The sequence below is a fragment of the Lonchura striata genome, chromosome 2 (assembly GCF_046129695.1).
Source record: "Lonchura striata isolate bLonStr1 chromosome 2, bLonStr1.mat, whole genome shotgun sequence".
In the NCBI taxonomy this organism is placed as follows: Eukaryota; Metazoa; Chordata; class Aves; order Passeriformes; family Estrildidae; genus Lonchura; species Lonchura striata.
This window is the reverse complement of record NC_134604.1, coordinates 106960219-106987469: the sequence shown is the minus strand read 5'-3', so window position 1 is coordinate 106987469 and position 27251 is coordinate 106960219. Positions and strand designations below refer to the sequence as shown.

Here is a 27251-nt window from a genome sequence, read left to right as displayed (position 1 = left end):
AGGAACAAATATACTGGAACTATGTTCATTTCTGAATATTGGTTTTATGAAATCAAAGTCTTGTAATAACATGGAAATTATTTTTTTAATAAATGAAAAGTCACCAATCACCACAACAGATGGAAGATCAAAGCAACTTTCCTTAGCTCTGTAGTTACTAGCAGAGAGCTTACTCTAAATCTTATAGAAGCCATTAGAAACCTTCATGTTGCATTTTTTGTGTGAAATTGATTTCCTAGAAGTTCTGATTCATATATAGATACTTTGTAATTAACTCTAGAGTGAGTTCCTTTTAATTAGAAATCAAAATAGATTTTCAGTTTGTTTTATAGCAGAGCCTGCACCAGTTTGACAGGAATACACTATGAATGGTAAGCACTCAAACAGATTTACAAGTGCAGCTCTTCTACAGTTTTTGAAAACCTTATTTCACACTGTTACTTTAGCATGTTTCCTGTATTTAAATAAGAGTTCATATTGTACTTAGTGTAATATAACAGACAATATTTCACTGGAGGAAAAAAAAGGCAAAAATGCTGTGGTCATCCTAGAGTACCTTTTTAGTGGCTTTAGAAACCAAGGATGAATGCAAATTTTTATCATTTCACAATCACAGTTAACCACTAATCTTCACTTCCTAATGTTTTAAGTCAAGCCTGTATCTAAGCATGGTTCTTTGAAAGGAGTGATTTTCTTTTCTGTTCCAATTTCAGAACATGGTAACTCATTGTGTTCCAAACAGATTAATGGGAGTGACGTCATCTTACACCAAGTGGGATTTGTTTCCTTGGTTTCCATTTTATGAGTGCAAAACAAACTCCAGGAAACAGAAGTGGCATGATTTGTTTGGGTTTTTTTTTTTTTTTTTTTGAGCTAAAGAGCAATTGATGATTTAATTTATAACTTCAGCTTTTGGTTGATACTAAGTTTTTATGTAATCTTTCCAACCGTTGTATTAAGATAATAGAAAGTGAATTTTGGAAGGTAAGGTTTCAGTGCCAGTAGAATAGCCACTCAGATGTTATAGTTTTTCCTGTCCTTGTACCAGAATTTCACAATAGTTGTCTTTCTTTCCAGAATCTTAAATACTGGGTTTTTTGGTATTAATCATGATTATTTAGGAACTGACACTAATACTAGGTCCCTATATACCAATTAAATGAAAACCTATAAATTTTTAAATGAGAACATATAATTTTTGGGAAAAAAAACACAATAGACATAGACTTTTAAATTACGGTCTTATATAACTTTTTATCCTATCAGCATGCCACTGTAAAAGATCTTGCTTAGCTTTTCAGGATATTGTCTTCCCATTATATTTATGCCTAAGTCTTGCTTCTGTAAAAAGAGCTCCCTAAAGTTACAGGAGCACTGAAACTGTCAGAAATCATTGAATCACTGAAGTGCAACAAAGTTTTCCAGAATAGATGTTAATTTAAAATATTTCTTCAGGAATCGCAGGCCCAATTAATAATATTGGAAAAAAAAAAAAAAAAAAAAGAGAGAAAAAGAGGACACACAAGGCAGAAAAAGTTAGAAAAAATACTCAAATATAATTCAAAAGCAAAATACTAAATTGCCAGGCAACTAATTTTCAATTTTTTTCCTTTTTCATGTCTTATTTAAGAATTATCTTCCAGACTACATTCCAGATTATATTAATGCATATATAATTTATCTCAAATCCACTAAAAATCATATGTTGTGAGAGGATGTGGAGAAATTTATATCAGATATCTTTAGAAAGTGCTTCTTGATAATTCTGAAAAGTAGAAAAAAGTGATATGCCAATCTTTTATAAGAAAATATAGCAACCCCATAATAATTATAATAAAAATACATTGAGGCTGTATAAAATTCAGACAACTAGCAATTGTTATAGTAATAAGAGTAAATCATAAAAAATAGTTAATAGGTTTATACTAAGAATTAGTTTCATTTTTGGATAATAGTACAACTGTCAACTTTTTCTGAATAAAAAGTTTTTATTAAAATTTTTTCTCAAATTAGATGTTGACTAGCTTGGTAAGGGTGAAGGAAAAACATGTATTGTGCATAAAGAATTGATTAATTGTCAGAGAAACAATATTTTGTGGTAATATTTCTATGACCACATAGTAGCAGATGGCATAATCCCTTACATATATAATCTGTTGAGTTGAGAACTAATCCGATCCACAGATCAAGATATTAGAAAAAAAATATATTAAATTCATTAACTTTTCAAATGTAAGTAACCTGCCCATGTTCTGAATTACTGCAGAACCAGTAAGTCTTGAGGACATTCCTGTCTGTGATTCCTCTATCTGAAGCAGATCCAGCTTCTGTGCTCTTCTTGTTTAGTAGCAATTATAGAGGTGCAATATTAAGAGATCTGCATTCAGCCCAAGTGATGTTTTAAGAGTGTAGCTATCTTTTCATAGTATGAGATATTTTCCTGAAGGAGTATCTATAAGCAACTGACAAGTGCAAACCCAGATGTTAGAAAACTGAGGAAATTATTTTATTTAATATAGATTCCCAGAAACATTTAGGTACACAAGTCTTCTTTCATAGCCTCAACCTCTTACTTCAGAGTGGTCCAACACTCTCATTCATCCCATGCCAATCTTGCACAGATTTCTCATTAACATTCCACTATAAAACCATGCTTAGGTCTGAATCCCTTTGTGACTATTCATTATACAAATATTTATTCCTGCAAAGAATCCAAACCAAAACCAAAAGACTAAAGGGACACATTTAGAGCTTTTAAAAATGGTTTTTTAGCCTTGAGTGCCATATCTATCTTAAGGAACATCAAGATAGATTTAATGTAGGTGATTCTTTAATTTTAATTAGATATACTAGGGAGCCCTTTAGGCTATTTATGACTTCCTTCCCAGAGTTTCTCAGCTGTGGATTTCCTATTTCCATCTCAGGCACTAACAATGCTCTCTAAATGTAAACTCATTGAATAGATGAGTCAAGTGACCTACCCTTAGCTCTCCAAGTTTTAATTGTTACCTGTTTTACAGTACATGCTTGTGTTCTTTCTCATTTCAATGCTGCCAGGAAATCCTTTCACAGGTAACTGCTGCACTATGTACAGTGCATCTCTGACTCTTCAGGGAGGCCAGACAAGATAAGACTAGAGACATTACTTTTGGATAGATAAAATTAGGGGAGATTAATCTTAAACTAGAAAGTATAATGAAACAATGCAGTTTAATTTTTATCTAAATGTGTTGTTATATATCTCTTTCACTAAGCCCAGTCAGCATTTCTTTGTACTTGCCTTAACTCTGACAAAGTGAATGACAAAAATTTCAGTACAGGGAGAAAAGCAACTAGTGGAAGACATAGGTATTTTAAGAGAAAGTGAGAAATAGTGGCTGTTCTCTTCTGAAAAAAATATCTGCTCACATATTTCTGTTGAGGTTGTAAGTCTTGTTATTAGACTTACCCTTGGCTCAGGATTCAAGGTGAAACTGAAAACCAGAACAGATTAATTCATCCCCAATGAGAGAAGAAAATTATTTCTTTTCTAATGTTAATCTCAAAATAGTTACCATGTCTTGCTTTCATGCAGGGTAGGTTTTTTTTCCTTGCTTTCTTTCACAGTGACTCAAATTGCTCATTTAGATTTTGAAAAGGGCAGCTTATAATGCTTGACTCTTACAGCCAACTTTAGTTGTTAATTTATTTCCATACCCTGCTTACTGTACAAAAATGCTCTCCATAGAAGGTGCTATATAATCAAATTCTTGCAACAAATTTGCCACTTGATTTGCCCTCATGATATTGCACCATCAAGTTAATGTGTTGGTAAGTTTCACTGGTTACTTAATTGCTAGCAAATAAGTATAAAATAATGTATAACAAGCAGATCTTATATAACATATAAATGTTTTATTATGGACAATCTAGATAGGGCATTCTGTCAATATTTATACTGTAAAGAAACCCAACGTATATATAAATATTTGTGTGGCCTAGTTTATAACTAAAAAGATTAAATTTATAACAAAGCTGGAAAATATTTTTACCTTTTATATGGCCATTAAAATGTCTCTTTTCATGGGGCACTATATATAAGATAATCTTCTAAATGGAACTGCTACAAGTGAAATCTAAAATTATTTGTTAAACTTAAATAGAAAATTCAAGGCAAAAGAAATAACACTCCAGCTTTTGGGAAAAGAGCTATGTTTATTAAATCACTGTCATAGTGTAATTAAAGAGTTTAAAACAGGAAAATGTTATGGGAATTGAAGGTGCCTGTATTGTAAAATGAAGTGAAAATAACTAACTCAGAATTTCTTTTCATAAATAGAGGAGATAATCTTGCATGTGTTTGTGCTGTGAAAATGTTTCAGCTGAAAAAGAATCTTGTATGTTTTAAAATCACCAACCCTCAAGGCTGACAATTAGCATAACTTAGCATAACTTTAGTGTAAAATGCTTAGTGACAAAACTGCACCACATTCATACAGGAATTATTGTAGAGCCTTTTTCTGCTGTACAAACAAAGATTTTCACTGAGATGTCTGGGAAATGTTATGGCTTAGTCATGAATATGTGGGCTGTAGAACTATGGGAATGCAAATATGTATGAAGAGAAATGCAGGCAGAAGCAAATAGACTCTGAGCCATCTGGATATGAACTGTCTTGGGCCCGCATGTCAGATACACAAAAAAATACAACATTGTGGGCAGTGTCATAGGCTATGAGACACAGCTGGAATGAAGGGTATACTTGCTTTAGGGACGGTGCTGTGTTAGTGCATCTCTGTAACTTCACAGACAGTCCTGATTTATAGCCAGGCATCTCAGAGCACAGGCAGAGCTCATTCCTGCTGAGCTGCATCCATCCCTGTAGATGTAGCCTAGGAGAACTGCAGGATATCCTCAGGTCTGAAACTTTATTTGCAGTGACTTCTATTACCTTCTGTAAGTGTTGACAAATAAGGTATACTTTCACTGCTGGTATTGAATCATTGCATTGTGCTGTGCCAGAATTTTTTAGCTGGATGAATATTTAGCTGGGTCAGCTGTGCACTGGATGAAGGATGAGGTTGCAGGAACTGCCATTAGGTCCAATGCATATTGGATGTACTAAGGTGAGCTCCTTTGCAGAATTCCCTTGAGGCTTTTTAAGGAATTGCCATTCTCTGGTTGCCATGGTGCAGTGTACACCGCCCTGCAAGTACCTCCTGGTAAAGCATTTTTGACAGCAGAGGGAGCCTAGTCTTTTAACATCTGTAGCTAAAGTCAGAAGTTAGTTTTCTGTTTTATCACTGACAATTTTCATCACTGCTGTTTCTCAGTTCTCAGTGCATGTTGTTGCTATCATCTAATAAATATAATTTTCTTTTGCTTCCTCCAAGGCAGTTTGAAAGGAAGATTTTTCTTTTATTATATGTGTTACATAAACATGTAATAAACATAAACATGTGCCAGAGAGACAAAGACACACATTAAGTTTGGAGTAGAAAGCAGCAAGTTTCGTGTACTAACACAGACTGGTACAAATAGATTTGAGAATACAAAGTTCAGCCTGGTGACCTTCAGTAATTCACTGCGGGTGGTCAGCTTTGAAATTTTCTTTTCTTTATGGGAAAGTCAGTGTTTGAGGTGATTTTGGTGAAAGCTAGTCAATACTTCTGATATGATCCAAAATGCTGCAGCTATGGAACTGACAAAAACTGTTTACTTTGTTTAGTTCTTATAGCACTAGATATGCTGCACATTAATAGAGTAGTTTCTGCTCCCTAAAATTTTGACCTTTGAGATTAATTTCACCTTTTATTTATTTATTTTTATTTGTCTGTGGAACTGTGAGTATGGTTTATCATAGGAAAAAGGTTTCCTTCTTAACTTGAAGCATAGTATTGCAGGGATGCTTTGTAAAAATAGGCAAAACACCTGTTTCCTATTTACTGTTATTCTGGGGGGACTGTGGCATCCCATTCTTAACAGGGTGGAAGTACCCTAGATTTATAGATGCCATTTTCAAAAATGAATGACAGAAATCAGATGAACCATAAACACTTAAAAAGTTTTATTACTAAATTGTACACATGTGGGAAATATATATATATATATATATATATATATATAATATTATATATACATTATATATATCTATAAATATAAGTATGTTATAGTATAAGTAAGCAGTGGTGGATTTGGACTAAGGGGTCAGGTGAAACAGAAGAGAGAAAGAGAAATGTAAGAGGGAGAGGGAGGAAAAAAGAGAAAGAAGGAGAGAAAGAGAGAGAAAGGGCTGCAGGGATCCAGCTGATGGGGCAAGAACCACCCAGGCTTTGTAGTGTTTAAACACCTGTTTAAAATGAAGTTTTCCCATCCTGGAGCTAAGTTTCTTGCTTTCTATTCAAAATTGTTATCATCATCAGTTCGTTCTTTTAGACCTCTCTGAAAATAGGTCAGAGTTTGTGGGGGATTTTAGGAGTCTTGACTGGGCTACTGGGCTGGCCTTTGGCCAACAGTCCATGCCCTCATTCCTGTACTTGCCCTGTACTGTGTTGTTCTTCACTCCAGGAGCCAGAACAAGGACAATTGTCCCATGAAAGTGCTGTCCTACCTCTGCCTGGCCCGTCCTTCAGCCACATGCTGTTCTTCCTCACTGTGTGCCCTCACCAGCAACCCTTGGCTGGCTCCAAGACCATCTGGCTGCTGGTGTTTGAGACATGTTTAAAGCCTTATCTTCTGGGCTTCTGCAGGGAACTGTGCCTTAGATGCATTGCAACTAGTTCTTTCCAATGTTATATTATTTGTTTCTTCCTGGAATATATAGTTTCCTTCTACCTCAGACTTTCATTATTTCATTTGATTGGTAATTTTAAGTGCCTAGTTGCTTTTCTAGTAAAAGAGAGATTAATTCTTAATGTAATGTTGAAAATTTTCTTCTAGCAGTTACACTAAAATAAAATACGTGACAATTATTTTGCTGTGCTCCTATATCATTAAGGCTGATATCAGTCAGGAAAATTTGGTTTAGTAATAACTCCATTAAGACCTTGAGGCAATTCTCTATCTATTAGGGCTACATAAGGATAACACTGTAAGATTGTACAGTTTCAATTCTAGTCAGATTATCTGATGTATTCTTTCTGTCCATAAGTCTTGTATGGCAGCAAGAAAACTAAAAGGAGGTGGGTGCCAAGATTAAAAATTAATAAAGCAAAAAATTCACATAAAATTCCCATAGAATGCAGATGATACCTATATTTTGCTTAGTTGGGTGGCTGGAATTAGCAACTGCCAATCAAAATGGAACTCAGGGGCCTTCTGCTTGTCTTTTTGGAGTGTTAAAACAAATAAAATGTTCTTTCTTCTCTCCAGCAAACAATTTTTCAAAATCCTATAACAGCATAATTACCTCTGAGACTTCCCTCTCAGATTTGGCTGAAATTGGCTAAAAGGCTAGAAAATTTATTATTGGGAATGAATGATGGACAACATAATCACTGAAGTTTCATTTCCTTAGGTTTTATTTGCTTAGCCTGTTAGTCATAAAAAATTCACTAGAATCCCTTTTAGCAATTTATCTCCATGTGATTGCACCTTGCTGCTGTATTTTCCCTTTGTCCCGAGCTGTCTAAGATCTAGCTATGGTGACTTAGAGGGTTTTCATTTCCTTAATTAGTGTCACAGAATCACAGAATAATTCCAGTTGGAAGGATTGTCAGGGTTTCTCCCAGTCTAACATTCTGCACAAAACATGCTCAACACTAGTAACCAGGTTACTTTAGCCAGACAGGTCATAAAGGCCTTCAGTAGCAGAGACTGACCAACTTCTTGGCAACCTGTTCCACAGCTTGACTGCCCTCATGGTACAATTTTTTTTCCTTATATCTGGTCTAAACTTCTCATTTGCTTTTATGCCTTTGGTCTTTCATCCTCACACTATGCACCCCTCTGAAGAGCCTGACTGAAGCTCTTCAATGACCTCCTCACAGAGCAAGTGTCCCAGACTTCGTGGTGTTGTCCTGCTGAATTCACTGCAGTTCATTAAGGTCCTGTTTAATCAGTGCAAAATTGGACTCAGTGTTCTCAATGTGGCCCAATGAGACCTGAGTGCAAAAGGGTTGTCTTTTCTCTCCATCTGCTGGCTGCGCTGCTGCCAATGCAGCTCAGGATATACTTGGTTGTTTTGGCTAACAAGATACACTGCTGGCTCATGTCCCACTTATTGCCCACAGTACTCCAGATCCCTTTTTGCAAAGCCACTTCCCAGCCAATCAGTTTCCAAACTATATTTTTGCAAGGAGTTCTTCCTTCGCAGGTGCTGGACTTTGCATTTCTCAATTAATTCAGTGGGGCTTCTGTTGGCTCACCCATATCTAGCTCCCTCTGAAAGGCAGCTCTGAGATTAAGCATGTTGACTTTTCTACCTCTGATTTAACCCTAATGGGGGATTGGAGGACTTTAGAAGAACCCTCTTGGGGTTGTTAGCAGATGAAAAATTAGATATGAGCAGGAAACATGCATTTGCAGCCCAGAAAGTCAATGGCATCTTGGGCTGTAAAGCCTTTGCTGTCTCAGTGTCCTGGGGTGCAGCCTGAATGGGGGAAAAGACTTGTAGGGCTTGGGTTCTATGACATAATTCTCGACTTGACCTTACTACTTCTTGGACTTCTCCTCTTTCAGTCATGTCTGTAAGTATGTGAAGTAGTAAGGTGAAGCATGATCCAGGGGGACCCTGCCGGTCCTTCTCCTTTTTTATAGGTTCATTATATATTTCAGACTTTATACAATTTTATTCTTTTAGAACACGGATTTCAGACTCATGAAGAAATAATGCTTATTTGAATGGTAGGGGGTACTTCATCTGGTGGAAAATCCTGCAAAGAAATCAGAACCTTCTGATATAAGTATTCTCCTTTTAATATATCTAAAATCTCATGCATTCATCAGTAAGATTTCCTGCAGTCTCTCTCTGGAAACTGCTTGATATAGGCCTCTGGAATATGTTAATAATCAGAGGTTATTGTTCTGTAGTCCTACAATGTCTGTCCATCTTATCTAGGAAAGGACTGGATTTCTTGAACTTTTAAAGGTTTAAAAAGTTTCAGAAAAGCATGCATCTGCCGCTCAACAAACCAGAAACCGTGAATGTAACTTCTAACTATGCAGATTTTCAGAAATGTCTTATAAGTGTTATGCTTCATCATCTTACTCACAGTGTTTCTTTCAAACATTCAAACTCTTTATTGTCAGTTCTAGTTAATAAAATTCTAAAAGTGATAGTGTGTGATTTTCCTCTATCACTACTAAACAAAGAGCTTCTTTTCACCATTTTTGTTAGCTGTTATTGTAAAGTCTGTCTGCAAAACTGTTTTTCCTGGCCATAAATATGCCTTTCCTAAGTATAAAGTGTTGTCTGTACATTTATCTTTGTGTGTGTAGTTTCATGCATGTATGAAAGTGCTTTTATCTGCTCCATTCTAATTTTACTCTCAGGGTGAGACATTGCAGTTGTATTTGGAACCGTTTTGAGAAAGTGCAAAGAAACTTAATCTTTATAAGGCTTTATGGTCCGGGTTTTATTGACCAGTGCAGCACTTTATTCTGCAGAACTGGGAGTTAAGTGCATTTAGGTAAAAACACCTATATGCATAGTTCTTGGCTGCCATAAAGCTTTCTAAATGGTTTTGCCAAGTTATTCTTGAGGTATAGGGCTTTAAAGCACTCATCTTCTTCAGCAAAAGGAGGCCTTTAACTGATGTATCAGGCACATTATTCCTTTAGTTCAGATCAGAGCTTTTGATACTGATGTTTAATACTAACCTAAGAAAGAACTTGGCTTGTGCTACTTCCTTGCCACAAGGGGGAGAATTTTCTTTTTCCCTGTTCCCTTTTATCTTCTGCACTGATCATAACTACTAGAACTGAATTTTCACCTTGTCTTCTCATAATACTATTATGGTTGGGATACTCACACATCATAGAAATTCACACATGAGAGGTCAGATCCTATGAGTTAGTCAGTATGTATCTCATGATAGTCATATCTTTTGAGAAAGAAATCATATGGACTAAGAAGTGATATCGTAAGTGAAATTGAATTTTCTACAAACAAAAAGAGAGAATACACTGAAGGAAAAACAGGCTATCAATAGTTGTATGTTTTGTCTGTTAGCATCGTTAAAGAAAAGCAAAATATAAGGAAAATGTAGCTGAGAATATTATAAATATTCTTCAAATAGACATAAAATCAATAATTTTAACATATATTCCCCATAGTAGAAATAAATGCCTCTGTTTCCATTCTCAGAGAAAAGAAGAAAAAAGCATCAATACAAACTCAGTTTCAATAGCTGTTTAGAAGCAAGCACATTTTAAAAAATTCTGATTTCATATATTTAGTATTTATTCAGTAGCTTTATCAGATTTCATCCATCATCTCAGAATTGTATGCCAAAATCTAGATTCTTTTAATGTTTTCAACATAATAAAATTGTTACTTTGATTTTTAAAAGGGATCTCTGAAAATAGGATGCTGACAAAAATAGTAAATTTCAACTTCGAGAATCATCATTGTATTCTAAGGCAGTAAAAGGTCAGAGCTCATTAACTCAGGAAAATTAATAGTTTAGGGATGTACTCTGAAAAAAAAAATGTTTAGCTATTCATCTTTTGTTTAAATGTTTAAATTGTTTTGTTTAAATGTTTAATTTTTAATCTTTCGTGGAAATATCTATTAACATGATTCAGTGTTTAATATACACTGCCTATGTTATTTTAGCATATAAAATGCAGTAATTGTAATTGCTTTCCATGTAGAACTAAAAAACAATCAGTCAAATTAATTTGCAAGTTTTACTACATAACAGAATTTTCTAAAAATCATCAAGACATTTGTTGAATATTTTTGTTTTTCAGTGCCAGACTTTGCGCTTTTGTATGGTTGTGCATATTATGTCTTCTTTAATGATAGAGATTCTGCATTTAAAGCTTTCATTTGTAGTATTGTAGGGCCACTCAAGACACACTGATTTCCCCTGATCCATGAGATTCTCTCCTGACTACTCTCTGGCAAAACCTTCAGAAGTGTTTTATGGCTGTGCACAGACACTTCTATTCAGATGTCATATGGTTAATGATGACATGCAAAGAAAGCATAAGCAATAATAGAAGCTGTCTTATGTATGAAATAGTTCTTAATTCCATACCTAGTCCTATTCTCCTCTTATTTACCTTCCTTAACAAATCTGGCTAAATCAACTCAAAACACCCTAAAAATTATATTTTTGTCAGTTCATAAAGAGGACAGGAAGAGCTGTGATATTCAGCTGCTTTTTAAAGGTTAGATAGAAATACTCTAATTTGCCAAGAAGTGAACCTTAAATTCCATCCTAATGCTCTACCCTCAATAACACTTCCCTCAAGGGTCACCTTTATGGACATAAGGAGGGACTGGAGTGAGAAGCTGTGACAGATGTTAGAAACAACAAAGTGTTCAGATAATATCTGGCTATTTTGTGTGACTTTTTAAAGTGTTTTTTCTCCTTTTATTCCCTCTCTGCTCTCCCCTGAGCGCTGCACCCATGGGGCTGGAGTGGCCTGGTGGCTTTGCCATGTTCCCAGTGCTGTGCAGGACTGGCTAACAGGAAAAGTGCTTTTTCCATCTTTCCAGCATATTTTTTCCTGCCTATCAGAACACAAAATGCCCTCTGACTAGTTAGAAACCAAGACAAAACATAAATATGGGGAATCTCAGGTTCACAGGCCCTCATGTAACACAAACATGTGGTACAGATACCTACTGTTCCATGAATCTTTTTCTCTGGACTTTTTAAGGCTCTTCCATAATTAGTGACTTATTTCTATTATCCCCTCTGATTTCAGTGTGCAAATGGTGGGATTAAGACTTTACTAGTAAGGTTTTATATAAGGAAAAAAGTATTTCTGGCTTTCCTAAACAGAAGAAAGACTGGCTAGCATCTTACAATGAATATTAATTTTAAAAGCAACTGTGCTAATCAAATCAAATCAATAATATAATGAAGGAAGAAAATGAAGTTAAAAACTCTAAAGGTCTAATACACCCCAGATTCAAATACTTTAATTATAATTACTTTAAGCAATTTTTTTTCCTTTTACACTACGCACAACTGTGTACCTTGTCTGTGTGCATAGTATTTGACAATGTGGTAGATCAGTGAAAAATCAGAAGGCATAGGATTTCTTAACAGAATCATGTTGCATTTTCATATTGTCAGGGTGATAAATGACAGCCACTGTAGTTTGCCAGTAAGGAAAAGGAGAAATTGTTGCTGCCTTTCTGAACTGATACTCTTTAGCAGACACTGTGGGAGTCTGCAAGCCCAGAAATAAATTTCTCTAATAACCATGAGTGTCTTTGTCCCTGCAGGGCACTAAACAGACCAACAATTCTCTTCACTATCTTTCAATCCTCTGGCACAACAGCAATGCCAGTTCAGTTGCAATTTTTTTCTTCCATTTGGATGCACAATCCTTTGGTCAGTTCCCCAAGTCTTTCTGCATCTTCCACACACTGAGCAGGATAGTTTATTTCCAAGGTGTCTTCATGGGAAGCACCCATGATGATCCTAGCAAACCCATGGTGATCCTAGCAAACACGGAGCTGCTCACGATTGTGGTTTTGGCATAATTTCTCCAATCAGTTCTGAATGGGCAGTTACATTTGTAAACAATACCTGTGTACTCTGTCCTGTTGTAAAGATGAGGGCAATTATCCACATGAGACAAAGAGAAGGACATCTGTAGTTTGATGGCACAAAAGTACCAGGCTTCTGTAACAACCTTCTGCCTCCTAAAGCTTATGGCACTGTAAGTCAGAATCAGCTCCACTGCTTTCAGTGGATTTGCACTACTATAGGAAAGGAAAAAGTAGAAAAAGACCACTAGAACTCATGACTCTTGAAAGAGATAGAAATAATTTTGCAACAAGGTTTTGTTTCAGGTTTTGGTCCATGGAGCAATAGTGCACAAATATACAATCATATATGAAAACATTTATAGAAAGAGGCTTAGCAGTCAGCTTTGAGTCTCCGAAGTCCCCACCTGGATTTGCTGTTTTTATTAAAATTCTTTTTCAGACTTTTCATCTAATGGTATAGTTGGTAGTAGCAGAAGTTACAGATGGTTAGTTTTTGAAATCAAGTACATGACATTCAGTGCAGGCAAGATATAGCATCTCACCTCGTGAAAAAAAATAGGACCTAATCACATCTGCTGTATCCTTTTTCGTCACCACCTCAGTTTATTTCAGTAAGTGCTGCTGCTAACTCAATAGTCTAGTCATGATCCTCCAAAGTATCCTCTAAAGTATTAGTATTCCTCTAAAGCAGGGAAAGATAGTGGCATCCTAAAATAATATGGAAGACCTGACAGCTTCAGAAGCTGAGCTGGGTAGCACCACAGACCTCCTGGCCCTGGTACAGTGGAAGTCATGGAAGAGATAAACTCAAGGCAAGAACAAGAACTGAAGACACCACTCTGGCCACTCTGCTCTGATGAGAGAGGATGAAACAAGGACATCACTGGTGCAAGGGAATGTAACAGGGACTTGATAACTGAAAAGATTGTGTTGCTAAGGGAACAGGGGCAAAGGGGTCTGCATGGAAGATTTTGCATGGAAGTTAGAGAACTATAAATACTGGTGAATAGTGTAATAGACTGTCCGTGCTTGTATAGCATGGTCTGTGTCCTCAATCACTGCAAATAGAAAGGTAGAACACATAGCAGAGAGTAGCTGCTAGAAATATTGAAACAGTAATGAAGAACATGCTTGCTATGATCTGAATATTGCAGAACATGTTAAGACAGAGTAAAAATGATAATTCAGCATTTATAGTCATTCAGGGATACCTCAGTGAATTGCATTTGGGCTCTCTGTGGACTTAGAAGGAAAATAGGTGAGACTGAAGCTAAGAATGGAATTCTTGATTCAGTTTGCTTTTTGTGCTGGCATAACTGGGAGCTCTGGGAGTGTGCTATCTGTAGCCTTTACACTCTCCAAGATTCTGATAGAGACAGAGGAAGAGCACATTTTTTGTGAGATTACCACACAGTAGAATTCTAAGCTGTGTAAGCTTCTACAGTCTTAAATATGATATGTCCAAGAATAGAGTAGGAGAAGGTTGTATTGGCAAGAAAATTAAAAGCACTTATCATTATCTAAGATTTTTGTATTTTATAAATTTCCAAGTTTGATTAAAGTGCAAGGAGTGGTTATTCTCTACCTTAACTCTGAATTGTCTGGTCACTAAGCAGTGAATTACAGAGGACAAGTTTAAAAAATCCCACAGTTTTAACTCTCTAAAGTTTGCTCTCTCTCTTTTATTTGTAATTTCAAAACAACAATACTATCTTTCACAAGACAGCCCAGACAGCTAACCTTATTCTGTTTCTCCATTTTAGTTTTCTTTTTCTTTTTTTTTAAAGACTTTCATTTTTATCACCTATGCAAATCCTGGGATGCAATCAGGGTTCCTCACCAGTTGGGCTAAATGACAGCAGGTTGCTTGCTTAGCACTTTCCAAGGGTGCCAAGCTAAGATGCTCCAGATTCCTTTTCTGTTTACAGAGAAGGAATAGCAATAGGTAATGGGCATAACTTTGTTTCTTTTTTTAATTTTACCAAAAATTTTATCTAATTTTACATATTTGGTATTTCTAGAAGTGCCCAGCAGTATTCCTTCTGCTGCTGTCAGCAGTATTTGTAAAGGAGACTTTACGTGCAAAATCATCTAGTGAGCTAAACCTCACCTCCAGGTTAATGAGTGCTCAACCTAGCCCTGTATTTACTAAAGGAGAGAGGGACAAGGTGCAGCTTCACATTCTTCAAACAGGTAGATGAGAATGAGGACCTAGTGATAGTTTTCAGACTCCTGAAATCAGCAGCCTTGATATGGAGCAGAGTGGCCTAGCTCATCTTACACTTGGCACTCAGGAGCTCTTCATCCCCTAAAACAGAAATCTATTGATCTCTTGTTTCTTATTTGTGAAATTGTTAGTGCTATGATTTGATAGTGATATCCTTTTGGGTTTATGGACTTATAGCATAAGGGGTTGCCTAACCCCCTAACTAGTCCCCAGGGGTTGACTAACACTGTATATTCCTGTGGACTATATGCTCAGTGGAGTTTATGATGACAGTAGTAGAGTCATAGAATATTAAATCCAACTCCTGACCCTGTGCAAGATACACAAAGAATCACAAGAGCATTGTCCAAATGCTTCTTGAACTCTGTGAGTCTTGCTGCTGTGACCAGTTCCCCTGGGGAGCCTGCCACAATGGTCAGCCACCCTCTGGGTGAGAAAGCTTTTCCTGATATCCAACCTGAACAACTTTCCCAAATCTTCATCTGCTACCCAGTTACAAACTTCTGGTCTAGCTGACTTCCTGGTGAATGGTGGAAGCTGTGGCCATCAGCTACTGCAGATGGCTTATTTTTTGTGTAAGAAAAGGTTATTTTTTGTGTAAGAAAATCTGTAAGGCTGTGCAGTGCATGTACACCCTGGAAGGGACCCAGCACCCAGCCAGGTCATCCTTGACAGTGCTAAACAGGTTTAATCTTGCACTCCATCTGCACAAATCTTTTTACAGTTAGGCTTGGCATAGTACTGTTTGAGTAAAGAAAAATTTCTACCCCAGAGTGGCACACAGATTCTCAGTAGGAAGTCTGAATTTTAGTCCTGGCTTTTACTGCATCACTGTTTTTTCCACTAAGTAGTAGAAAGCACAAGAAATCTTGGCTACGGTGATGTGATAATCCTTGAATTTGAACATTTTCCCTAGTCAGCATTTTTGTATTTGAAGTATCCTTTGAAATGTAAATTATGCATTGAAGTCATCAGTGTGTACCAGGCAGAGTGAAAAGTTGAAATAAAGCCTTTATAGGTATATACATATATATATATACAGACAAGTATAGATGTATGTACATTGCACATACACAGTTAAACTTCTCTATGGAGGCGGCTGTTAAATTGCTATTTAAAAAAAAAAAGCATTTGAAGTTACATTAAAGATAAAAAAAATTACTTCTGACAATGAAGAATCTAACAATTAGAATTAAATATAATTTCAAGGAATTCTCATTTTAATGCCCTTGATATTATAAGTAATACAAATGGTGTGTTGTGTGTGATTTCCACTAATGTGCAGCCCCTTCTGTCATCTGGTTTTCTACTGAGACATATTTATAGTAAGTAGAATAAATTAATTACAGAACCTTGTAACAAGGATGTAATTCCATCTAATAAAAACCCCTGAAGTGGAACCTTAAGATGTTTGCTATGTAAGGGAAGCAAAGCATAGGTAAGCAGACTTTGCTGGTGTATCAAAGCTTTTACCTAGGGGTAATGTCCAAAAATAAGAAAGATTGTTTTATTCTTCAACAGCTTATTTTACTGGGCTTTTTTTTGGCTAGCACAGAAAGGAGTAGGATTCCTTCTACCTTTCATCTCCTTCTTTTTCTTTTGTGTGCATATGTCTCCAAATGAGCAGCATGTTTTCTTCCATGCTAATTTCAAGCAATTTAAACACCTGCTTGTCTGTTGTTTAATATGTAGAGCCCAAAGTTTTGAATTTTAAACACATTTTTTAAAAAATCTCAATATATTTATTTGACCTTGTACTGTAAAAAGAACAAAAAAAGTACTATTTCTCTAGAAAATATAAGGAAGATCTTGGTGTGAGTGCAGTATTTTTATTTGTGTTTACCGAGCACAATATGCTTAGTCAGATATTTTCTTTCCTCTGCAGTTAAACACCACTTTCATAATATTTTCAGTCCATTCTGTATTGCAGAAGCCCTGTTAGGATCAGTATGGCTTGTAGCCAGTGCTGGAATGTTCCTGTGACAGTCACCAGATTCACCTGGGACTGAACAAGACATAATCAGGGCCTAAAGAACTAAAAAAATACTTTACCACAGCTTGATCAAAAACAACTGCTCTTCCCTAGTTAAACAACTTAGCATGTCTTTTCCCACAGCAATTTGGGAGAAATTAGTTGACTGAGAATGCTGTATTGATCCCCAGGAGCTGGCAGAGGACTGAGAGTCTTTTTTAAACTACTCTAGGGGTTTTCTTTTTGGAGAAATCAAGCTGGCTGTCATCTTGTAAATGGAACTGTATGGCCCTCCCTCTTTCAGAAAGGGGAAGTTGCTTAAACTTAAAGAGCTTCTTTGCTGCCATTACTTTATCCTCCAGGGACTATTGCTTTGTGTTTCCTAGTTACAGGAGGAAGAGGATAAAGTGTCTGTGGAGAACCAATTGCAGAAGCATCTACTGCAGTTAGCTTGTTATTCTGGCAAGCAAGGAGAGATTTTAAGGACTTTAGTGCTGTAGACAAAGCACTGGGAGTCTAAAAATCTTTTTGTGGAAATCTGAGTCAGTCCTTTCTTCTACTGATAAAAAAAGTTTGTACCCTGGAACTGCAGTTTTTCAAATTCTAAGCAAAATATAATGATAATTTGAAATTATTGGTTATTTGTCCAGGGAGTGTTAGAAACAGTAATGATTCTTTCCAGACGCGGTAGGTCATGGGCCATGACTGGGATTGGAGTGTCAGGTTTGTCTTCCAGGGAGACACTGCCATTTCATTTTGCTTCCTGTATAAACTGCCATTTCTCTCTAACTTGTGTATTTGGCAAGCAGATCTCTATTAGATCTGAAGAGTTGGAGAAAAAATGTGTTGCTAGGCTGGGAATCCCTGAGATGCCAGCCACAAGGTAAGGTGGGAAATGTGATTAATAAGGGCAGGGAATTGAAGCCTCTTCAGTCCCTGTTGTAAATCTGCACTTCTTCATTGTACCTTATTGCTCTTAAAAACGTCTCATTTTTTCCTGTGAAAACGGAGTTGTTCTTTGTGCTGAATATTAATAGTCATATAAGACATACTTCCTTCTAACAAAGAGGATCAGTACTGAAAGAAAAAAAAAATTATATTATTCCAGCGCAATTCTTTCCATGTCCCTTCTTCTCTTATGTGTTGTTCACAGTCTTCCTCCAGATTCTTTCCTGCTTCAATTTTCTTTTTGTAAATTTAGTGAAACAGTAAAGGTTGCCACTGTCCAAACTATAGCTATTTATTTTGCTTTGAGGAAAAATGCAAACCTGCTTGGAAGATTTATTTACAAATTCCAAACTCCTTGATTTTATGGGCAAATTAAAACATCTGCATTAAACTCAACATAAAATTCAATTCATAAGCCTGTGTTATGTAACAATTAAAATTCTTATTGTGAATCCTGAACAATTTTCCTAGAAAGAGTTCTCAGGGGGTTTTTATGACAAAAAAATCTGTAGTTCCCAGAGGCTGCAGTTGCAGAAAGAAATAGGCCAAATGTACAAAATTAATAAAATTTTCCTGGACTTCATGTCTCATGGTGGCTGATTAATGTTTTTATATGACACAATGGGGTGATAAAGGCCCTAAAACTCTTATTGCTATAAACATGCCTATAAAGTCATTATGTGCCAGCTAACATGACTGTGTGCATGTTTAAAACATGGGCAGCTCTATCATGCTGCCCAACTCTTTATGGTAACAAAGCACCCAAGGCTCATTTCTGTGATATAATACTGAAAAGATTTATAGTTTTGAGTTTTCATACTGAAGTGGGTCTCTCTAAAATATCAAAATATGAATTACGAAAAAGTCACTTTGCGAAATTTGCAATGTGAATATTCTGCAGAGATTTGTGCATCACTTTTCTTTGTTTAGTTTATCTACAGAGAAGTAAAATATGCCTTATTAAATAATTAAGTCATAGTAGCAGTGGCAAAGTATGGACATTTTAATCAAGACTGTTTCAATATATCTGACAGTTCAATTAACAGGTATTAACTAAAAATATCTTAACTGGGACACTTAATAACTTAAAGTTAATTGTAACTGCTTTGAAATCTCATCTTTTTCTCTTCATAATTTCTTATGCCTGAAATCTCACTATAGTTCTTTAGGGTCAAAATTGCACATTGTTCTGCAAGAAAGTAAAAGTTAATTTACTCAAATCAGAGGAGACTGAAGCATGTTAATTATATTATGAAACAGAGATCTAATATCTCAATATAAACTTTAAATGAATGAGTAAACAAACTTATTGTTATGACTAATTTAAACACTGCTAATATGAATACACATATATTCTACTAATTACTTTCTTTACCGAGAGTGAATAAAGATTGTTAAACTGAACATGTCAGTTTTAAATAAAGCTTATTTTTAAGTTCCATTTCAGAGCTTTTATTCTGTGAATAATTCTTACTGTCCAGTGGGACTGACATATATACTATATGAAAGATCAGAGCCTCATAAGATGTGAGCTTCTTTTCTCTGATCAGCAGGCTATGTCTGTTCAGCTTCTATTGATTCTTGCTGTATTGCTGTATCCCCAAAGGCTAGATTTCTGGTTGGCGTCTATGTTCCAAAACAAAAAAAGGTGTTTGAGGTAGGAGATAACTGAAGACAGAAACTGCATTAAACTTTCCTGTTACAGTCTTAATCTGCTTAACGTTAGAATTTGTATCAATTATATTCTGTTTTTTTACTCCTGATTACTGAGGAATAGGATGTGCAATGCAGACTATCCACTGCCCAGAAATATTTATGAAGGCCTTTGCAGCGGTAGCTAACCATGTAACATTGTACAAAGCTGGCCTTTTGCATCATCTCAGTAACAATTTCTTTGAATTTATAGCTTGCTTGTATAATTTGAACTACTTTCACATATATTTTACTTTTTGACATTGGTGATGAACAGACAGGATAATTTGAACTAGTTTCACATATATTTTATTTTTTGACATCGGTGATGAACAGACAGAATGATGTGGTTGGGATTCTTTACTAGACCCAGAGTCACAGTCCTGAGTTGAAAGGGACCCACAAGGATCATTGAGTCCAAGTCCTGACCCTGCACAGGGCAGTTCTGGAGTCACACCCTGTGCCTGGGGGTTGTGCAAACACTCCCTGAGCTCTGTCATAATTTTTTTCCGTCCAGTCATTAGAAACTTTCCTAACTGAGCTGGATCAAGTGGTAGAATATGATTTCTTTGCTACTGCATAGCTCTACTAGAGATAATAACCTTCTGAGTTATTATACCCTTGTAGGCATCTATATATTGTTTAAATTCTCCATATTACAAACATGAATTTGCCAAAATGCCTTTTGGTATTTATTCATGAGCTAAGAACTTCAAGAGTGATAAATTTTACTTGAAACTGTTGAAGATCTTTTGTTATTCACAAGATTAATATATATATAATATTCTGAACAGTTTTTGTAAATTAGTGTATAAATTAGAGTATCTATATGAATGGATAATATATATTTTTATAAATACATGTTTATATATATAAAATCCCTCACAAGCATGCCACTTACTTTTTTTAGGTTTTAGGTGCTAGTAGTGCATTCATCTGCTTTTCTAGAAAATGCATTGTCTTTCCTGTTTATCCTGGACATTGCAAATACTTTTTTCCATTGCAGTAAATCATTATTCACATAAGTCAAAGGTAAAAGGCAAGCTTTCAAATGCCACTACTGTGAAAATACTTATTAATTCTAATGATACTGGAAAATATACTTTCTGAGTATAGTATAGATTTCTGTTTGCTTTTCTATTGTACTACAGTTGTCAGAATTATTTAAGATGTTTTTGTTAAACACAGAAAAGATACTGTAAAATATTTAATCAAAACAGGTTCTTTATTACATACAAGTATTTTATCCTTGATAGCAGTATGATGAATGCTCTCCTCTATCAATACAGTTTTCTCTGCTATTCCATTCTTTTAAGTCCTGTAAATCATCAACATTTTAGTTTCATAAAAAGCAGAGCTGTTTACTATATGCCACTCTTACAATAACACCAAGTAACTGTTATTTGGACCTAGTATTTTTGTCTCAAATGAATTTTCCAAATTAAAGGTAAAAGGACTTTTAAATGAAATTTTATTGTAAACTTAAAAAAAACCAAGCAGCAATCACTTCTTAGAAATTTTAACTGATTGGAAAGCTGTAAAAGATAAAAAAATACTTAGTGCCAATGCAGGCATCACAGTATTTTAAGAAGATAATGCTAAGTCCTCTGTTATTACTATGATTTTTGTTGAAATAAGGACATCTAATTTTCCAGTATATATATTTCTGTACACATCTACCACACCTTAAACAGTATAAATAACATCTTTCAGGCTCAGGGAGTCAACAGCCAGCATTAACTGGTATCATCAGTTTTCTGTTATTCTTCCTGCTCTAAAGCCACTATTGTAGGGGGATTTCAAGATAGGAAGTGGAACCATAAAATTGAACAGGGGAATTTGGGAGGATAAAACATGTTATTACAGGTTAAACTAAGAATTCTGTCATTGGAAATCACAGGATTTAAGCACTTCATAGTAATTACAGGGGACTTCTGTGGGGGACAGCCTGTAATATATACTTTGCATTACACCTACTTATGCTCTATGCCACAAATTCACTGCATTATTTTTTATTTATGAATTATGATGGTAATTTGAAGATTTTCTGAGAACTGATTTTCCCCAATGGGATATGATTTTCCAGCTCTCTATAAGTCTGGGTCTTGTACCTGTCTCTGTGTCCAGGCTGTGGGAACTATCACTGAGCCTGGTCCAAGATGGGATCTGGACTGCAGCAGAACCTGGGAACCAGAATGGGCTGCTGGATTTCACTGGTCATTTTCTTTAACAGAGATGGACACTGAATGGCAGTGTCCATCTCTGTTAAATAAAGAACCTGTTTTGATTAAATATTTTACAGTATCTTTTCTGTGTTTAACAAAAACTCTTAAATAATTCTGACAACTGTAGTACAATAGAAAAACAAACAAAAATCTATACTATACTCAGAAAGTATATTTTTCAGTATCATTAGAATTAATAAGTATTTTCACAGTAGTGGCATTTGAAAGCTTGCCTTTTACCTTTGACTTATGTGAATAATTATTTACTGCAATGAAAAAAAGTATTTGTAATGTCCAGGATAAACAGGAAAGAATGCATTTTCTAGAAAAGGAGCTGAATGCACTATTACTAGCACCTAAAACCTAAAACAAAAGTACATTTACTTTTTTTCTGTATCTGTAACTAGAGCAAGAAGAATAAGACAATCAATACAATTCAAGATTTCACTTAGAATCTGTCCATGAGTATTTCATTTGGGTTGGGATCAGCTCTTCTCTGTGCTCTCTCTCACAGCAAAGAGTGTTCTGGATTTAGCTCAGATGAAATCCAGGTGGAAGAGGTTCTCTCCAGGAGTTTGTCCAGTGTGCTCCAGCAGTTAATGGACACTTGGTCAGTGGTATGGGTGTAGCTGGGCCATCCAGGCAGTCTAACATCCCTTAGTAGGACATGTCCTCTGTGCTGGCTGCCCCACCTTCCAGCCACCACCCTGTAGTCACAGGAGCTGGGACATTGGACAATGGAAATACTTGTTCAGTGTGTGGTGTAAACAGAAGCACAGAGGCCATTTGAGGCATCCAACTCTGGAGAGCTCCAGGAGGGATGTTTGAGAGTGTCAAGGCACAGCAAGGTTGGGGTAAGGGGCTGCAAGCAGGGACCTCTCCCAAAGTTCCCACAATGCCTGAAAGAGGAGAGCAAAGCTGGCTCTGGCTGCAGTGAGAAAGGTGAGATGTGGACAGACTTACAGAATAGCCAGGTCAAGGTGTGAGTTTCAAACTGGCCCTGCAGCCCTGAGCAGAAGCCCCAGGTGAGGTTTCTCACAGCCATTTCTCCCTAAAGGCCCATGACAGCTCATGCTGCTGTGCCACATCAGAGCTGACCTTAAGCAGATCAGAGCCCCTGGGCTGGGGAAAGGAGGAGAACATCACCCTGACAGACAGAAGTTAATGTGATTTGTCACTCATATTTCATTTCATCAGCTGGATGCAACCCTAAGGGTGGGTAATACTACAGCTGCAGTATCCTGGCTGGAAGTGTGGTGTGCACTGTCACCTTTTGAGGATGACATATGTATAATACCCTTCACATGCAGGGAGAAATACTGTTTTGGATTTCCATAAAACTGAGACACTGTTTGGTTCATGTAAATTTTTTGATTTGGCGTTTCCTTATCATCCTTTTGGTGGTTACACTTCAAAAAGTTATGATTTTTTTTGTTACCAATTGCATGGATATTTTTAACATTTAAGAGAGTTGCAAAATATGCTACTCTTTGACCTAGGTTACATTGAATTAAGCATTTTGTTTTTTTCTTTAGGGAAAAGTTGTTACCTACAGTTAATTCAGGTGTTGAGGCAAAGTTCTGTAAAATACATTATTGCATCTCTGTTCTGATTTTTCTCTTTGTAAGAGAGAATTGGAATTTTCAAGTTCATATGCCTAAGAGATAGTTTTAGTTAGTGTACAAAAAGAATGTATGTTTTATAAATTTTATGAAGTGTTTATATTTAAACTGTTGATGCACAGCATCCATTAGAATCTAATGCATTTGCTGTATAGTTATTAATTGTAAATGGTTATTAAGTTTATTGCTCTCTCATATATAATAAAAATGGATTTGTACATGACTAAAAACCAGCAATGACTGGTGTGGCATTGGTTTTTCTTAGCCAATTTAGCTGTCATTTTCTTTAACAGAGAAGAACACTGAATGGCATGGTATCTGTAACTAGAACAAGAAGAATAATACAATCAATACAATCCAAGATATCAAAATATTTCTAATGTAATTGTAACATAGAGTTTTTAAAATTTATGTCATGCTGCAGAACCTAGTTTCTGGGAAGAAGAGAGAAACTGAATTTTGAATCGATGGATGTCCTTGCTATGGTTGTTTTGGTTGCAGTTTATTATTTATTTGGTAGTTTATGGGTGAAAATCAGGCTGCAAAGGTGTGAATAGAATATGTAGAGCTAAGTGTTGTCCCAGACTGGACTCCCAGCAAAACCTGAGCTCCAGATCAAGATATAGCAGTGTCTAAAATGAGATAATCCTTTGAGTCAAAATGCAGAGATGATATAGGAATTAAACATAAATTAAGAACTTACATGAATTCTGTGAAGTCAAATGAAAACATCAAAACACCAGAAAATGGGTTAGCTCTTTCTTTAAGCAATTTAATTGTAGTAGTTGCTTGAAAAAAACAAGTTTTCTTATTTTGTTGTCTGTAAGAATGGCCTTAAATAGTAAAGTTAATGCTCTTACATTTTAATACATAATTATTTATACTACTTTGATGTTTTGTGTATTTTTGCAAGGTGCTAATTGTGCAGAATTAAGCTGACAAAACTGCAAAATTTGTGGGTTAATATTAGCATAATCCTACAGTACATTATTTAGCAGCAGTATAGAAATGAAGCTTATGGAATGTTTTTCCTAATATGAAGAGTAAAACATGTTTCTTACAATATCAATTTCCATTACATAAATCATGTCTTTTAGAAAATTGTATAAATAATAGCATTCTTTCTCTCAAGAGTCAATTGGTTTGCTAAACTAGAGTCTGTCACAAAAGTGGGCTTCATCGCTTATTAAGGAATGGTATCAAAATAGCTAGGAATTAATCAAAACACAGATGCAAAATTAATATTTGGTTTACAACAACAAACCAATAGCTTTGTGTACTCCATCTTATGTTTGTATCTTTCCTGTTTTCAAAGGTCTTTCCTTTCACCTTTGCACAGCTTCTTAAAAACACCAGCCTTGCGACACAGAACATCAAGTGCAACCCCATTATGCAGTTTAGAGTTCCACATCCAAATTGCCATTCGTAAATCTCTCTGCAATATCACGTGCAATGCTACCAAAGGATATGAAATTTTATTTATAGAAGGTCAGGTCCAAGGGTTCAGAAGAGAGAAAGAAAGGAAACAACCAATACTTTTATGACTTAATGTAAAATGAGCTGTGTATTACCCCAGAAGTTGTCTTTGGTTGCTTTTTTTTCTTTCTTGCTCTCTGGAGGCAAAATAAATCCATTATGTACTAATATGATAAAATGAAATTGCTCCCACAAGCCACTGCTTAACATGGTCCCTGCTGGAGTGTCAGTACATATATGAAAAAATTGGGCCAGTGTGACAGTTGTTTTTTGCTTATCAACCCAAACATGCTCAAGATAGAGGAATAAAGCTGCCTTATTTTGTCAGAGCTCATGTACAATGCTTAAGTGCTTTGTAATACGTGCAAGTCGTACATTCTCATCCAGAACTTGGCTTCAGGGTGTCTGTTTGCACCTTGTTCTTGAGCATGTGCTAAGAAAGCCAGAGAGAAGGACACAGCAGGAAGGAAACAGTGCCCAGATTTCAGGCGGTCACCCACTAGCCACTACTCGTGGCCACCCATCAGCCACTGTTTTGTCTTATGCTGGCCAGAGGGAACGGGTTTGAGCAGAGGAAGACACAGATGAATGGCTACACAGGGGTATTTATTTTAGCTCAATGAATGGCTACACAGGAGTGTTTATTTCAGCTCAATGAATGGCTACACGGGGGTATTTTATCTCAGTGACTTGTTTCTGATGGCATACAAGAGTGGATCCCTAGGTAAGGGTGTACAAGGCCTTTAAATTCCCTCTGCTACAATTTTTGTGTTTGGGGATTCCTGAGGCAGACATACTCTTTCTGAGTTTTCACAGACCTCAGAGTACTGCTCTCTTATGAATTTATTCTCTATTCTGCTGTGCCAAGGCTTCGGCGATTCAGCTGTTCAGGGTTGGTAGTTAATTAAGCTTCTCCTTTTGTAAGTTTTGAACTTACCACCTGGTAACAGGATTGTGCATGGTGAAGCAAACAAACAAACAGAAGCCTCTTTGTTTTTAAAGTTCAAAAAGCTGTTGGAAGCAGTATCATGTGTGAGCAGATGTAACACAGAGATTCAGCAAGGGCAGCTCTCACTTAGGTGCACTCAGGAGAGGTGTCCCATGACTTCCCAGAGTAGGAAGCTGCTTGATGATGTTCAAATGCACCCACACCTGCCACTGCAGCAAAAATTACATTTTATCTTATCATTGTAACAATATTTAGGTATTTAATCACTGCAAGAGCCTTGATTTCAGTCACTGTTGATAAATTCTCTGTGTTTTTTACTGATGTTATATATTGGTTTATACTTATACTGAAAGTAACAAGGTTTTTTAAGACATGGGCAATAAGCACTGGTAACTTATAAGCTTTAAATATGCATATCTTCTTGTTGTAACTTTTTGTTTTTCTTCTCCTTACAACTTTTATTTCCCAGAACAAAAGATGAAGGAAGCATGTAGACTGATGGGAGATTCAGTTTGCAAGTTCTGGAATGCAAATTCAACAATACTACTATCAACCCCTACCGAATTGTTTTTCCATTTAAGCTTCTGATAAGCTTCCCATGCTGGGAAGAGTAATTTTGCTTTGTGAGGAACAAAAGGAAAGATATTTTAATATAGTCCAAAATGAGAGATAATTCTAGACAAAACTAAAAGGAATTTTAATTTTATTTTCTACATGTTTTTTTTTTAAGTAAAATTATTTTTTCCTTGTAACTCTGAGTAAGGTAGTTATTAAAAAAATCCTGTTATAATGTGTCTTTAAATTATGGTTTGATAATTTTGAGCAATACAATATTATAGCCATGATAAATTATCACAGTCCTTTTAATAAATAAGTTGATGAGTGACTACAATATTTAATCAGGTCAATAGTCTGCTCATATTTTCTTCTAAAAATGAAAAATCAACATTAAAATGGAAAAGATTATCTGTATTCCCTCATAGTAATGTCATTTTATTTGGTGAATTAAACTCTTTAACATTCAAATAATTGTATTGTTTCCACATACGGAACCAGATTATCTCGTAGAGAAATAATTGAGCATCTTTGTTTTTATCCTTTAAGTACACCCAAAAATCTATTATAATCCTGTAAAGGAGGATTATTAAACTAAACAACAGTAGCACATTTAATGATGATCTTCTAACAAAACATTCTGGCTAATCTCTGATTAGTAATTACATTTCCACACCAATCTAACACACAGGATAACTGAATTTCTTAAGATGTGTGCTATCTGCAAACCCCCCTTATATTCAGTTTTGTAATCTGTCTTCACTTCATTTCTTTTGCATTTGGCAGTGGCCAAGTCAAACAGTACTTGAAGCACAAGATCAATCAGTCACTCTAGACAAAAACAGGTCAGATCTTCCCAAAGTGCTGGAAGTACTTTTCTGTTTTTTCTGTAGTGAACTATAGACTTGCAGACATGGCAGTAATATTTTT

General features: G+C 35.8%; 1 protein-coding gene across 15 annotated transcripts in view; it reads left to right on the top strand.

Moving 5' to 3' along the window:
• The window catches only part of DMD (dystrophin), a 1151138-nt gene that overhangs the window by 587267 nt on the left and 536620 nt on the right, over positions 1-27251 (top strand). The window lies entirely within an intron of this gene.